General features: G+C 41.6%; 1 pseudogene; it reads right to left on the reverse strand.

Moving 5' to 3' along the window:
• Positions 1-8,328: 8,328 nt before the first annotated feature.
• Positions 8,329-9,103, reverse strand: LOC130843822 (40S ribosomal protein SA-like; annotated as a pseudogene).
• Positions 9,104-15,629: the final 6,526 nt, after the last annotated feature.

Here is a 15,629-nt window from a genome sequence, read left to right on the forward strand (position 1 = left end):
AAGGCAACACCCCAAAATTTCCTTAATATCATAAACACAGAACTGAAGGGCATCTTTTAACATGTTATATAATTTAGACATTATAAAAAAGAAGTGGGGGGGGGGATTTCACTCTCACCTTCATTGAATTAGCAAAATAGAATATACTATGTGAATTATTTGTTAAAATAAGTTTTCCTTTAGGTAAGAAATCTTTGCCTTAACTCATATGGTAATCTAGACATCAACAGTTTCCATCAACAGTTTTATATTCCAAGCAGAGTACATTATAATAATTATTTCTGAACTTTTGAGATACTGATAAAACTTAAGTATGACTTTGTTAAGATTCGCCAATGGCACTGATATCAACTTGCCATGTCATTTATTATTGAAAAACTTATAACATGAGTGCATGGTTCACTGTCCAGCAAACTACTCACTGGTTTCTTGTGCTTATTCTTCCATCTGTATGTATCTAGGGCCACGTCACTCTCTCTCAGAGAAACACTAAAGACTTGACTTTGCTGGTCAGCAGTGCAGTCTTTTTATGAAACACCTACAATAGCACCACATGCATCTTCACCATTCATTCTTTAATTCAAGTTTTCATTCAACAAATCTGAGCTATTCATTATTCAAGACTCTGAAAAGAGAGGTAGACCAGACAGGAATGGTCACTGCTTTTGGAATTTTATTCTTGAGAGAGAGAGAGGAAATGTTTTCATTAAAAAGATGATTTTAGAGGTTGGTAAATGCTCTCAAGAAAACAAAACAGGTAATATGATAAAGGGTGTGGAAGGAGGGCAGTATGAATAGGGGCATTTAGAAAAATCCTTACTGAGGAGGTGACATTTGAGCTCCAGCCTGGATGACGAGAAGGAGCCAGGCTGCATTTCCCTGCATGAGGGAACAGCAGGAGCACAGAGAATGGGTGGGCATTGTGTAGGAGGGAAAGAGAGAGGGGGACCACGAGTGAGCATGATGGGAATGGAGAAGGAAGTAGGGGTCCCAGCACGCAGGACACCAGGGATCACAGGGTGGCAGGTGGAGGTGGGGGAGCTGAAACTCTGTGCTAAGGGTTTGGGGAAGACGTTGAGGGTCTTCCAGGGCAGTGATATCTGATTCGTATTTTTAAAAGATCACTCTGGGGACCTCCCTTGTGGCACAGTGGTTAAGACTCTGCACTCCCAATGCAGAGGGCCCCGGTTCAATCCCTGGTCAGGGAACTAGATCCCACATGCATGCCACAACTAAGAGTTCATGTGCCACAACTAAGGAGCCTTGCATGCCACAACTAAGGAGCCCATGAGCCACAACTAAGAAGCCCACCTGCTGCAGCTAAGGAGAGAATGTGCCACAATTAAGGAGCCACAAGCCACAACTAAGGAGCCTGCCTGCTGCAACTAAGACCAGTGCAACCAAATAAATAAATAAATATTAAAAGAAAAAAGAAGAAGAAAAGAAACTGAGTAACTTTAAAAAAAAAAGATCACTCTGGCAGCTGGTGGGTAATGGATCATAGGGAGAAGCTTAAGAGTGAGGAGGGCAGCTGGTTCTGTTTATGTAGGTTGGATCCTACTCACGGAAGGCAGGCAGAGTAGGTGAGTGAGGTTGAAATCCAGCTTTTGCACAACTCACCAAGCCCTGTCCAGCATGGGGTGGACATTGACCTGGAGAAAGAGGTATCTTTTTCTATCACACACAGGCAGGAAGCAGCCTCTGGAGTGAGAACAGGGAGGAAGATATTGAAATAATCTTTGCAGGGATAATAGTTATGGTAGAGAAAGAAAGAAGTGGGTTGAGGATATGCCTGGATGAAGAGCTGGCAGGACTTACTGATGGATTAGATGTGAGGGGCGAGGGGAAAGGAGAAATCAATGCTGACCCTAAAACCCATGGGGTACAGTGCTGTCACTGACTGAGATAGGGAAATCAGGGATGGGCCAGGTTATTTTTAGGAGGGGGTCAATAACTCAATTTGGGTAAGGTTAGCCTAAGATACATGCTAGATGTCTAACAGCCAGACCGATGAGTTGAGGAAAAGGGAGTATTCAACTGAACCAAACATTCCCAGGAGGACAAGCCTGTAAAAGGGCCCTACCCACGCTCTGATCCTGGCCCTGGCTCTGCCTCAGGCCCCCAGTTCTTCCTTAGGAGGATGGTAAGAGTGAGTTGGATGAATAAAACAATACCTTACCTAAAAGGACCATTAGTAGCAAACCTTCACAAAATTGTGTGACATTTTTAATTAAGATGATACTCGATGCAGCAAATACTGCACTCTTTGAGCCAAACTGAAACCCTGTCGGGATGACTGCAGTGATGCACACTGGCTATTGGAGATCCCCCGCTGTTACTGAGAACTTTTAGAGGTGCTGCACAGGGTCTCCAGTCTGCCTCATATGCAGTGTCGTGAGGAGCAAGGTGACTTTTTACCAAAAAAAAAAAAAAAAGAAATTACAATGTGGTCATGCCTCTTTGTTTTTTTTTAAGGCTTTTGTCTGTTTTTTTTGATGTGGACCATTTTTAAAGGCTTTATTGAATTTGTTACAATACTGCTTCTGTTTTATGTTTTGGTTTTTCTCTTTGGTCACAAGGCATGTGGGATCTCAGCTCCCTGACCAGGGATCAAACCCACACCCCTTGCATTGGAAGGCAAAGTCTTAAACACTGGACCACCAGGGAAGTCCCCACAAGGTGACTCTTTCTTTCTTTGCTTTGCTTATCTTTTTTCTGAAATCAGCTTGGAAAACACATTAGTCTTTTATTCTTTTAGGCAGACACTAAAGCACACGGTTTTGTGGGTGAGGCCTCTGCTTGCTCCTCTGCTCGGTGTCCCAAGCCTTCTGGAAACAGTAGATGTAGCCAGAGATGGTGCCTTTTTTTTCCACCAAAAGGAGCTGTGAAATAAACCCCTGGGATGTGCATGGTGTCTGTGTCCTGCTGCTTCTCCCCATCATTGCTGAGTTCATGGTGCCTGCTCTCCCTACCCTACCCTGACCTTCACTTGTAATTGTGAATGTGGCCATAGTACGAGTTTTATTAATTTCCTCTATTCCATTTTATCTATTTAATCAAATTAATACTATCTAGACTATGGAAAGAACAATGCAAACAGTGCTTGAGTTTGAACTATCTATTTACTTTAATGGTCAACCTGAGAGACAGAATGAGATAATGAAAAGAACATGGGTTGAATCCTGGCTCTGCCTCTCACTAGCTGAGTGACCTTGGAGGTCTAAGTAATCCAGTGGGTTGTGGAGTGGGTAGTGAGAAATTTACCCTCTAAGCTGGGCTGGGTTTCTAGAACCTGTCACTAGCCATGGAGAAGGAGCAGTGCTTGCCATGATTATAAGGAGACTGAGTTAGGAACCAAGGAGACAGTCATTTTGATGCATTCCATCAAAGGGAGCAGGACAGAGAGGTGGAAACCGAGGCAGAGGCCAATCATTTGCATATGGGGCCAATTAGATAGAGTTAACAGATCTGAGGGGGTACATAGGAAGTGGATTCTACTACAGTCCTAAAGTGCTGATACACAGGGCCCTGTCCCCTTTGAGATGGAGACTGCAGCTGGATGAGGCGGCCAATCGGGCAGGGAGAGAGCAGCTTAGGGTATTGGGAGGCTTAGACATCAGAAAGTTACCTCAATTCTCTGTACCTCAACTTCCTCACACCAGGTTTAAAGTGAGATAATGTATACAGAATATCTAACTTAAGAGCTGGCTTACAGAAAATCTTAAAAGAATGATTATTAAGTAAACAACAAAATGAACATTTTCACCTGAAGTTCTTTTCCATAATTTCAAACTCAGCATATAAAAAATCAAGTTCATGGTATCCAGGACTAAGATAATGTTTTAAGCCCACTTGTTTAATGTGCATTCTCTCCCAGCATTTCACAGAAACAACCCAAACACACCAGGTAAAAAATTATGTATCCCAACTGGAGACTGGAGTAGAGTCTCATCCCTACAAGCGGCAGGCCAACTTCTAAGATGGCCCCAGTGATCCCCATCTCCTGGTATTTGTGTTCTTATATAATCCTTTCCCCTTGAATGGGGGCTGGATCTGGTGATGGGGTGTCATTTCTGTGATTAGGTTATAAAAGATTGTGACTTTTGTTAATAGATGCTCTCTACTGGCCACTGAGGTAAAGCCAGCTGCTATGCTGAAGAGATTCATGCGACAAGGAACTGACAGCAGCCTTCAAAAGAGGGGAATCAAAGTCCTCAGTCCAACAACCCCTGAGGAACTGATTCCTGCCCAAACCACATGGGCTTGGAAGCAGATCCTTCCCCCAGCTGAGCCTTTCGATGATACCACACAGCCTTTGTTGACACTTGATTGCAACCCTGTGAAGGACCTTGAAGTAGGGGACCCAGCTAAGCCATGCCCAGATTCCTGACAGACAGAAACTGCAAGATAATAAACATGTGTTGTTTTAAGCTGCTAAGTTTTAGAGTAATTTACTACACAGCAGTAAATAACTACTACACCAACCTTGTCATTTTATGAGGTTTCAGTTGGAATGATCCAGATAAGAGCAGAGTAAAGGGAGGGCTAGTCAGGCTTCCTGTGAGAGGATGTTCACTCAGGGAAACTGAAGAGATTGCCATCATACCCCTTCAGGGAGCTAGAGACAAAGCAGATTCCTATAAAAGGAGTGAGCAAAGACAAAGTTCAATTTTTTTTACCTAAAGTACCTAGAGTAGGTGCTAGAGACCAAGGGGAGTGGAATCCAGTACCCTTGCTTAAAATCTGCATCCTTGAGGCTGCTGAGAGCAGGGCTTGTCCTCTGGGTGGAGGAAGATTCTGTGAGGTCACTGATGGCCAAGATGTCACCTAGGGGGAGGCTAGCTGATGTCCAACTTCCAAGACAAGAAGGAGACCTTGCTCTTGAGCTAAGGTGAGATTCCACCCAAGCAGCTCAGCACTGCTTACAGCACCATCCTTGTCCCAAACAAACTATTCAATCTCTAAGCTGCTAAAGAAAAAGTATACATCTAAATTTGTCTTCTATTTTTGTTAAGGACAGAAAGAAATTGCATTGGCTTACATAGTGTTTGTTGGGACTCATCTCAGCTACCCATCCTGATTATCTTTCTGAACAACTGTCCATATGCATCAGCAGAGCAAAAAATTACCAGATATATAAAAATACCCAGCCGTTTAAATGGAACATTCAGAGCAAATAACCCTGAAAGAAAAGCACTTAATAAAGGAGCCTCTCCCTCCCTTGTTTCCTGTGTATACATTTTTAATAATTCTTATTCTTACATTGCATCAATAAAGTAAGAGCAGGATGTTAGGGAAAGGAAACAATATGTAATAATTCTTAAAGATGAAAAATATAATTGAACAATGGAAAAAAAAAAACCCAGCAGCAATGAACACAGCTAGCTTCCATCTTGCTTTCTAATACCATTCCCCAATAAAAGGAATCAGCACTCTTTGGAGAAATGGCCAATTCTAGGACTGGGGAAGCAAATAGACGAGATAAGCCTGGAATATCTTATAGTTCCAGAAAGTAACACAGTGCTCAAAACAACAACAACAACAAAAAAAGCCACAATGATGGAGTCAAAAGAGACACAGAAGACAATTTAAACAGCTCCCAAGTGGCTAAAGCTGGAACAATTTGAGCAACAAAATAAATAAGGCAGTATTGGATTGTAACCCAACGTGTAAAATAAATATTCATGAGTCCATACTGGTAAAAATAAAAAAGGAGACAAATCTCCCATGCAGAAGAATCCCAAATAATTTATGTAGATACTCAGCCCTCAAGAAAATGGAACAGAGATCCCTGCTCCTTATGTGTGGGCTATGTATGGTGACTTCCTTCCAAAGGTTACAGTATGGAAAAATGATAAAAGAATAATCAATACTGGGGGGACTCGAGGGAGGGTGGAGGGGGAGTCGAGGGAGGGAGGGAATACGGGGATATGTGTATAAAAACAGATGACTGAACTTGGCGTACTCCCCAAAAAATAATAAATAAGTAAATAAAATTTAAAAAAAAAAAGAATAATCAATAGTAAGAAACCCAACAAATGCTGCCTCAGCCAGATGATCAAGGTCAACATTAATAGGGATAAGTCATGTTGATGTATGTACATTTGCTATGACGTGACAAAAATAACTTGACTTCTGTGGTCTTCTCCTTAAAACACACACAGCCTCAGTTTAATCATGAGAAAAACATCAGGTAATTCTCAACTGAGGGACATCCTACAAGATGCCTGACCAGTACTCCTCAAAACTGTCAAGGTCATTGAAAACAAGGAAAGTCTGAGAAATTGTCACAGCCAAGGAGAGCCTAAAGAGACATAATGACCAGATGTAATGTGGTGTCCTGGATGAGACCCTAGAACAGAACAAGGACATAAAGGAAAAACTAAGAAAGTCTGAATAAGGTAAGGACTTCAATTAATAATGATGTATCAATATTGGTTTATCAATTGCAACAAATGAACCATGTACATAGGTAACAAATATAAGATGTTAATAGCTTGGGAAACTAGATGTGCGGTATATGAGACCTTTCTGTACTATATTCACAGCTGTGTTGTAAATCCTAAACTGTTCTAAAATTAAAACTTTATTAAAGATCAAAAAGGAAGATGGAAAGATGCTGAAGTAAGGTATGGGGGAGAGTGGGCCTGAACCATATAAATTGATTTAGGGTCTGGCAGTGGGTATCAGATTTTGGAGAAAGAGAAGTTGCATGGCTGTATCCAGGGCAGAAGAATGAAATTTTTAATTAATCATTTTTATAAAAATGGTGCAAGATGGGCTTCATGAGTTTATTACATACTATTTGGAATGCACATTGAAAATTTTAAATTAAAATATTCATTGGTGGGGAAAAAACCCTCAATAGAGGCAGTTAAACAACAGATTGGATTCTGCAGATAATTGAATTGAGAATTAAAGGACCTAATCCAAAAGTTCTCCAGAAATAAGGAGTAAAAACAATGATACGAAATTTAAGGGGAAAACATAGGCATGAAAAATAAGTTTAAGACATTTCAAAATATGGACAATAGGAATTATAGGAGGAGAAAAATGAAGATTGGTGATCAAAAAACTAATAGAAAAGATTTTAACTAGAAGAAAGATTATGATCTTAAGATCAAATGGGCTATGTGCTGGTCAGGAATAAAAAAGAATAGCCACAACTAGACAAATTCTGGTGAAATTTCTGAGTTCCAAGGATGAAGATCACATGGATAGGAAGAAACAAAAAGGCTTCATACCGAGGAAAAAAACAATAGAAATTTCATCAAGGAAGAAACCCAAACTGAAATTACAGACTATTAGAAATTAAAATGAGCAAACTTTATCTCAAAATCTACACAAGGCTGCTCAGACTGTGTTCAAAAGAGTGACTTCTTATCTAGTAATAACTATGTGATCCTGGGCAAGTTACTTAACTTTACAAAGCTTCAACTTCTCATCTTTAAATAATAATATCAGCTACTTCTATGGTGCAGATCGTGTGCCAGACTCTGTTCTAGGGGCTTTATGTGTAAGAATTTATTTATCTCCCATAACAGGCCTGTAATGTAGATTATATGATTACCCCATTTTACAGATGAAGAAATAGGAGCACAGAGAAGTCACGTGCCCAAGTTATAAACGGCAGCAACTGTAGCTCCAGTCTGCACTCATAACCACAATGCTGAACACTTCACGTGAGGTCTTATGGGGTGTTATGAGGATTCAGTGAGACAACACAAGTAAAACATGTAGCACTGTGTCCACCATATAGTATACTCTATAATTAGAACTACTATTTGCTTAAAAAATGAAGAAAACATGTAACTCAAGGCGCTAGAAGAGGAACGATAAAGTAAATCTAAATCAAGTAAGAAGGAATTAATAAAGGCAATAATAATTTGTAATTTAGCAAAAATGCTAAATTAGAATAAGAAAAATCATACACTGTATTGATAAGTAAAAGCATAACTTGATTCTCTGAAAATAATCAACTATACAAATTTCTTACAAGCTTCATCAAAGAGAAAATGTAAGCAAAATGCACAACATCACTACTTTGTTAGAACAAGTCTGGGGCATCTTCTGGGAAAACGCACAATAAAAGAAATCAAGAAGCGAAAAAATTAATAGAGCACTAAAATGATAAAAAACAGAAAATGCCAAAGAGTTAACCTCCAAAAGTCATCAGAACCAGATTTTATGGACAAGTTCTATGAGAACGTAATTCATTCAGCATTTTTTTTTTTTTTAAGAACTGGTTTGTTTTCTGTCAACCTTATTTGCATTTTCTGTTTAAGAGTCTGTTGAGAAGAACTGCTTAAGGCAATTTGGTGGATGTCCCTACCCACTGGCTGCAGTGCCGTCCGGGGAGGCGGGCTGGCTCGTCTTCAGAAGGGAATCGCTGACTAGGGCAGAGGGCACCTGTGTCTGCAGCCCAGCCTGCCCCCTCAGGTTGAGGAGCCATAAATTGGTAAATTCGGGGGCTGCAGCAGTCTGTTCACCCTGAAGCTCCTCCTTGCTCACAACCTTTTCAGCTGTAGCCGCCTCTTCCTCGGCCATCTCTTCAGGGTCTCTGTGGACGTAGAGCAGGTGTGACCTCTCGCGGGTGCTCATGGGAGATGGGACCGCGGAGGCGCAGAATTTCCCAGCTGGAATCCAGCACATCAGAGCTACTGAGCGCGTGCCCTTGCCCGTGTGCGGGATGCCAACATTCACGTGGCACAGAGTCGAGTCTGCTTTACCCAGAGCCATGTTGGGCAGGCCCTGGGATCAGTAACCACCGGGAAGCTGCACTTCCCAGAAGGCTGCCTGGATCTTGTTAGTGAAGTTTCCAGGAGTGAAGCGGCCAGCAATAGGAGTGGCCCCAGAGGCTGCAGCAAACTTCCGCACAGCACGACACCAGTGGGATTTTCAAAGGCAGCAATGACATGAGCTGCCAGCAGAAGCTTCTCCCAGGTTCTCTTCAGATTTATGATGTGGATGCCATCAATTTTCCTTTTGTAGATGTACTGTTCCATTTGGAAGTCAAGGTTGGTGCCACCTAAGTGGGTTCCTACCGCTAGGAATTTGAGACACCCCCCTCCTTCATCTGCAGGACATCAAGGGCTCCCGACATTGTGAAATTTTCCCTCTAAGTTAAGACAGGAGCCTAGAACAATGCCCTGGACCCCTCTCTGGGTAGCACAGAAAGGATAGCAAATAATCTAATTGCTGTCTCCCAGGCACTGTTGTCACTGGGTTTGTGGAAATGAACAAGAAAAATCCCCTGCTTTCCATGGAGATGTGACGGAATGCTGAAACTTCTCATACTGATTTAACTCTTTCAAAGTGTAGAAAAAGATGGAAAGCTTCCTAATGCACTTTATGACGATAGCACAACCCTAACCAAAACCTGAAAAAGAAAGCACAAAAAAGGGAAAATTAAGAGTAAACTTACAGATGTAGACGATGTAGGTAATGTATCAACACAACTATTTCCCCTTCCAAAAGAGAATTTGTCCTTTCCATTAATTTTTTTAGTCCTGTTTCCTTGAAAACCAGATGAAGGTAAAATATCAACTAGGTCTGATTGGCAAAGTGTGTCTGGATTGGGAGGACTATAAATGAATGATAAATTCCTCATGGGGATGTCACAGCCTTGGGCTCCCCTCAATGCAGGGGAATTGAAAGCCCCCCTATGGACCTCTTCCAAGAGATATTGGCTTCTATGGGGCACAAGGCCTTCAAGCCACAACCATCCCATCCCCTCCCAGTGTGAGTCTTGCTTCTTCACACCTGAGCCATCTCCTGTGGAGGGCTAAAGGAATGGTTCCTGGATGACCGCTCCCACTGAGGGCAGAGACTAACGCTGCCCTCCTGCAAGTCCATGTCCATCCCCTACCCTTTGGAGGAGACAGGTACTAAGTGTAACCTAGGACAGTCTTGTGAGTCTGAACATTTAGCTGAAGCTACATTTAGCTGAGTGTTTAACTGAGCCTAGGAAGATATCCCAGTGCATTATAAATAAAAAATTCAAAATAAAGTAATAGCAAGTTGAATCCAGAAATGTGTTAAAATGGTAATGTAGTATGACCAAATAGATTTTATTCAAGGAATGTAAGGATGATTCAACATTTGGCAATCTATTAAAATAATTTTCACATGAATAAGTGAAAAGATAAAATTCGTGGTCGTGACAGGAACTTAAAAAGATACTTGAGGGCTTCCTAGATGGCGCAGTGGTTAAGGATCTGCCTGCCAATGCAGGGGACACAGGTTCGATCCCTGCTCCAGGAAGATCCCACATGCTGCCGAGCAACTAAGCCCGTGAGCCACAACTATTGAGCCCATGTGCTGCAACTACTGAAGCCTACGCGCCTAGGGCCTGTGCTCCGCTTCAAGAGAAGCCACGGCAATGGGGAGCCGGCACACCACAATGAAGAGTAGCCCCCACTCACCACAACTAAAGAAAGCCCACGCATAGCCAAAAAGACCCAACACAGCCAATAAAATAAATAAATAAATAAATTTATTTTAAAAAAAGATACTTGATAAAATTAAGAGATATTTCTAATAAAAACTTAGTAAACTAGAAATTCAAAACTATTCTTTATAATGAAATCAATAGCAAACGTGAGGGGCTTCCCTGGTGGCGCAGTGATTAAGAATCTGCCTGCCAATGCAGGGGACATGGGTTCGATCCCTGGTCTGGGAAGATCCCACATGCCTCAGAGCAACTAAGCCCATGCCTCACAACTACTGAGCCTGCGCTCTAGAGCCCACGAGCCACAACTATTGTGCCCACATGCCACAACTACTGACGCCCATGCTCCTAGAGCCTGTGCTCTGCAACAAGAGAAGCCACAGCAGTGAGAAGCTCGCGCACTGCAAAGAAGAGTAGCCCCTGCTGGCCACAACTAGAGAAAGCATGCATACAGCAACGAAGACCCAATGCAGCCAATAAATAAATAAATAAAATTAAAAAAAAAAAAAAATAAGCACACACACACACACACACACACAGAATAGCAAACCTGACATTTAAATGGAAAACACTGAAAGGATTCCCAGTAAAGTGAAGAAGATGGCCACAAGGCTTGCTATGACCATAATGGCATTTCCTTAGTTCTATCTGTGAAATAAGAACAAAAGGAAAGAAGACACAGTATTCTAAAGAAATTGATTAGAGGAGCAGAGATCAGTAAACTTGGGCTGGCTGCTTGTTTGTTTTTTTTTTAAACAAAGTTTTATTGGGACAAAGCCTGTTAATGTTTGTAATGCCTCTAGCTACTTTCCTGCTACAGCAACAGAGGTGAAGAGTTGGGACAGAAACCATACGGCCTACAAAGTCTGAAATATTCACGAGCTGGACATTCAAGAAAAATTGGCTGATCCCTGGACTAGAGGATTATTATTTTCAGATGAAAATATCTCCTTAAGGAAAAAACCCAGGAGAATCAATTGAAAATCATCAAAACTAATAAGAGGGTTCATAGTTGGTGGTTGCAAGATAAAGACACAAACATCAACCATTTTCTCCTGTGCTGGATTGCATCATTTGGCCTGGTTCCTCCCTCCTCCCCGTATCCATGTGCTTTGCCATGTAACTGGTACATGTCTTCTCACCATGGGCAAGGTGTCCTGCTTTGCTCATTGACTTGCTTTGGCACTGGAATGTAGGCTGAAGTGGTGCAAGCTGAGGCTTGAGATGAAACTAAGCACTGGGCTTGCTCCTACACTTCCTCCACTACCACAAGAAGAACGTTTCTGGATTATCCAAATGGCCTCAGGTATGTGAAAGCCAGGCCCAACCTAGATTAACCAACTACTGCAAATCTGCAGATGTATAAGTGAGCCCAGACAAGATCAGCAGAGCTGTTCAGTCAGCCACCCGAAGCCCATAAATACATGTGAAATTAATGATTATTGCTGCATGCCACTAAGGTGTTGTGGTCTTTTGTTACATAGCAAAAGCTATTATATCTATATATTAGCAATAACCAGTTAGAAAGTGTAACCCTGAACCCAATAGCTATTAAAATAGAAAACACTTCACCTCTTTTTTTACCCTTTTATACCCAACTACCTACTCAACATGGCCCCTGGATGCTTAACAGGCATCTCAAACTAAATACCCCACCTCAACTCCTCCACTCAATACCTGTTTCTTCTGTAGTCTTCCTTATGTCAGCTAATGACTCTTCTCTTTCTCTCTCATCATTTAGCCAGCCCAGCAGCATATCGATTGGCTCTACTTTAAAAATACATCCAGATTGTGATGTATCTGTCTATCACTATTGATACCACTTTGGTCCAAGCCACCATCAGCTCTTACATAGAGGTAAGGTCAGAGCATGTTATTCCTCTGCTCAAAGCTCTCTGATGGCACCCACCTTATTTCGAGTAAAATCTTAAGTCTTCCTCGCTGCCTATCAGGCTCTATATGATTTGCTTTCTGGCCCCCTCTCTCACCCGAACATTTCCATTCTTTCCTTCAATCACTCTGCTACAGAAACACTAGCCTCCGTGGTTTTCCTCCTGCATGGTAGACACACTATATTCTCAGAGCCCTTGAGTTTTCTATTCTTGCTGCCTGAAATGTTCTCCAAGATATTTGCTTGACTCACCCACTTTCTTTGGGCCTCTACTCAAATCACTGTACCAGAGATTTGGCACTGGTCACAATCACTGGCCACCTTAAAGAACATGGTTCCCACCCTCCACCACTCCCTGGTTCCTTACCTGCTTTTGATTTTCATGGCACTTACGACCACCTAACATATTACCAAGATATTTGTTTATTTGTTTATTGTCTCCCTCTGCTTTCTAGAATGTAGGCTTCCCAAGGCCAGGTACTTTGTGTTGCTCACTGCTTTATCCCAAAGGCCTAGAACAATGCCCAGGATATAAAAAGTTCTCAATAAATACTGTTGAATAAATAGGTAGACCCAGGAATAAACTTCACAAAACTCTGCAAAACCTGTATGAAAAAAGAACTATAAAATTGAGTTGACAGAAATAAAAAAGCCTTGAATATATAGAGACACATCATCCTGGATGGAGAGATTCAATATTTTAAAGATGTCAATTTTTCCCAGATTCAACTTATATTGAACATAATCCCAATTAAAATCCTAACATGATTTTTTTTTTGAGAAGAAACTTATCAAAAGGATTCCAAAGCCAATCTAGAGCTATAAATGTTTGAAGACATCTCAGGCACTTTTGAAAATGACAAGTAATAAGAAGCAGGCAGATATTCCCAACCATATATTCAGATATACAGAAGAGCCACAGAAACGAAAAGATCATGGTACTACAACACCAGTATAAGTAGACAGGTCATTGGGACAAATCAGAGAGTCCAGAAACACAGCTAAGCATATAAATCCAGTTCATGTCACCAGCTGTGTGACTAAGGTGACTCTCAGCTTCTCTGAGCTTCAGTTTCTACATCTATAAACTGGAGCTAATAAAGATTATCGAGAGGCCTGAGTCAGATGATATACTTAAAGTGCTTAACATGTTACCTTGTGTACAATAAGGATTCAATAAACTCTAGTGCCTTCCCCAATGGGATCCAGAACAGGAGTTCTTACCATTTCTTAATTAGATGGACACTAGTAAACCAGCCACAGCAAACGGGGTCCCACAGTCTCTAACTAACGTAGGGGCAGGTTTCAGGTAATGATGTGCTCTGTAGATGGGAGGGTGTGAAAAGTCCATTGATAAAGATAGCCTAGCTTGTTATTCACCAACAGTGAGGAGGAAGAGAGGGGAGGGGAGGGAGGAGAGGATGCTGGAGCTCTGGAAACTGCACAGGAGCCAGTCGGGGAGCAGTAGGCTCTGTGTCCATGGGACCCAGAATTTCCTTAGGAGGGATGGATGCAAGGGAGGAGTGCTGGGCACTCAGCTAGAAATCATCTCCCTGGGGGAGAAGCCCCTATAGGGATGACAGCACCTCCAGTGGGGTTTGCCCCATCACACTTGACTGGGAAATACTAACGTAGAAATAACTATGTGATTAAGAAATTAGTGCTTGAGGATTCTCATAACTAGTTATCTCTTGGTTGTTTACAGAAAAAGGTAGAATGGGATTTACTTAGAAACTGAGTGCCTTTTTGGGGGTGTATCATTTTCTGCTGTGGTTTCCTAGAACAAATAACCATTTTGTTTTATTCCCAGAGAAATAATCCATGACACATGGGTTTTTATCACAAAATAAAAATGTCAAACTTTATCTTTCAAACAAAATAAATGAGTATAGTCTTTTGTCATTTATTGTGAAATATGTTATCTATGCTAAATCTTGGTAAGCATCTTACTCTCCAATCTTCTTGATAAAATAGTTGAGTAATTAATTTCTGAGCTTGGTGTATTTCCTCTGTAAGAGATCATTTGCATACTTACATTTTGATACTGAAAGAAATCCTAGAAGCTAAACTTCAAAAGTTGTAGACTTTGTGTAGATAAACATCTGCTGTTTAATGGTGTTTTGAGCTGCAGAGCTACCATTTAAAAACTTTTAATTCTTTCCTTTTTTATAACTGAGTGGGTGGGGAGATGGGAAAGAACTGTAAAGAATAGTCACCTAGCGCTCTCTCTCTCTTTCTCACTCTCTCTCTGTTTCATCCTTTACAGAGCTGGAGTTCCCACACCTGACATGACTTCCTTACATAGTTCAATGAGAACTGAAAAAGAGAAGAGATTTAAAAGCACTTCAAATTTTTCAAGGGACTACAGAACAGGAGGGTTTATTCTATTCATTGCTGAATCACTCTTCAAAGTTTTTCCTGGGTCAGGTTGTTTAAATGTTATATTTGCTCTTTTTTTTGTTACGGATCCATGGAGAACATGTATTGGTCATTTCATAAATAATATAAATTTAATAATTTTTATGAGATTGTGTTCATCATTCATCCATTTAACCAGTAATTTCTGAGTGCTTAATATAGACTGCGCCCTGGGAACACAAAGATGAACAAGAGTCAGTCATCGTATCAGCTCTCATGGTACTTACAGCCCACCAGGAGGAATAAACCCAAAGAGAGAATCATGCAGATTGCAAGGATTACCATGGTCAGGGAGGGCTTCATGGAGGAGGTGGCTTTTGAGCTGAAACCTGAAAGATGAGAATGGGCCACACATGGAAAAGCTGAAGAAGAATACTCCAGGCAGAGCTTAGCAAAAGCAATGGCCTGGAGGCTGGATATAGAAAAAAACCAACATAACTGGAGGGTGGTAGCTGAGGGGGAGAGCAGAGTATGAGCAGAGTCTGGATCAGACCAGAGCAAGTTTCTAAATGGAAACGTGGCTCATTCCTGAAGAAGTATTCCAAACGGAACACCCCTAAACCTCTGTGAGGCAGGCCTAGGTGATCTGCCCCAGGTCCCTGTGTGGGTGAGTGTCGGTGGTACACTGATGCTTGGAAAGGTTAGATAACCTGCCCAAGGAGCACCAGTGTCCACTGATTGCCTTTCCCAGGCACCAGCTCTTAGCAGGTAGGTGGGAGGGTGGGCGGCCCAAGGCTAGCTAGACAGACCAGGATTTGGCCCGGGGAGAAAAGAGTGTTAGTGCACCCACTTTTCTCCTGACTTCAGAGGACAGACATGGAAGTCAGAGATATGGGAGGATTGGGGGAATTAAGCAGAAAGCCAATTTCT

The sequence above is a fragment of the Hippopotamus amphibius genome, chromosome 1 (genome assembly GCF_030028045.1).
Source record: "Hippopotamus amphibius kiboko isolate mHipAmp2 chromosome 1, mHipAmp2.hap2, whole genome shotgun sequence".
Taxonomy (NCBI): Eukaryota; Metazoa; Chordata; class Mammalia; order Artiodactyla; family Hippopotamidae; genus Hippopotamus; species Hippopotamus amphibius.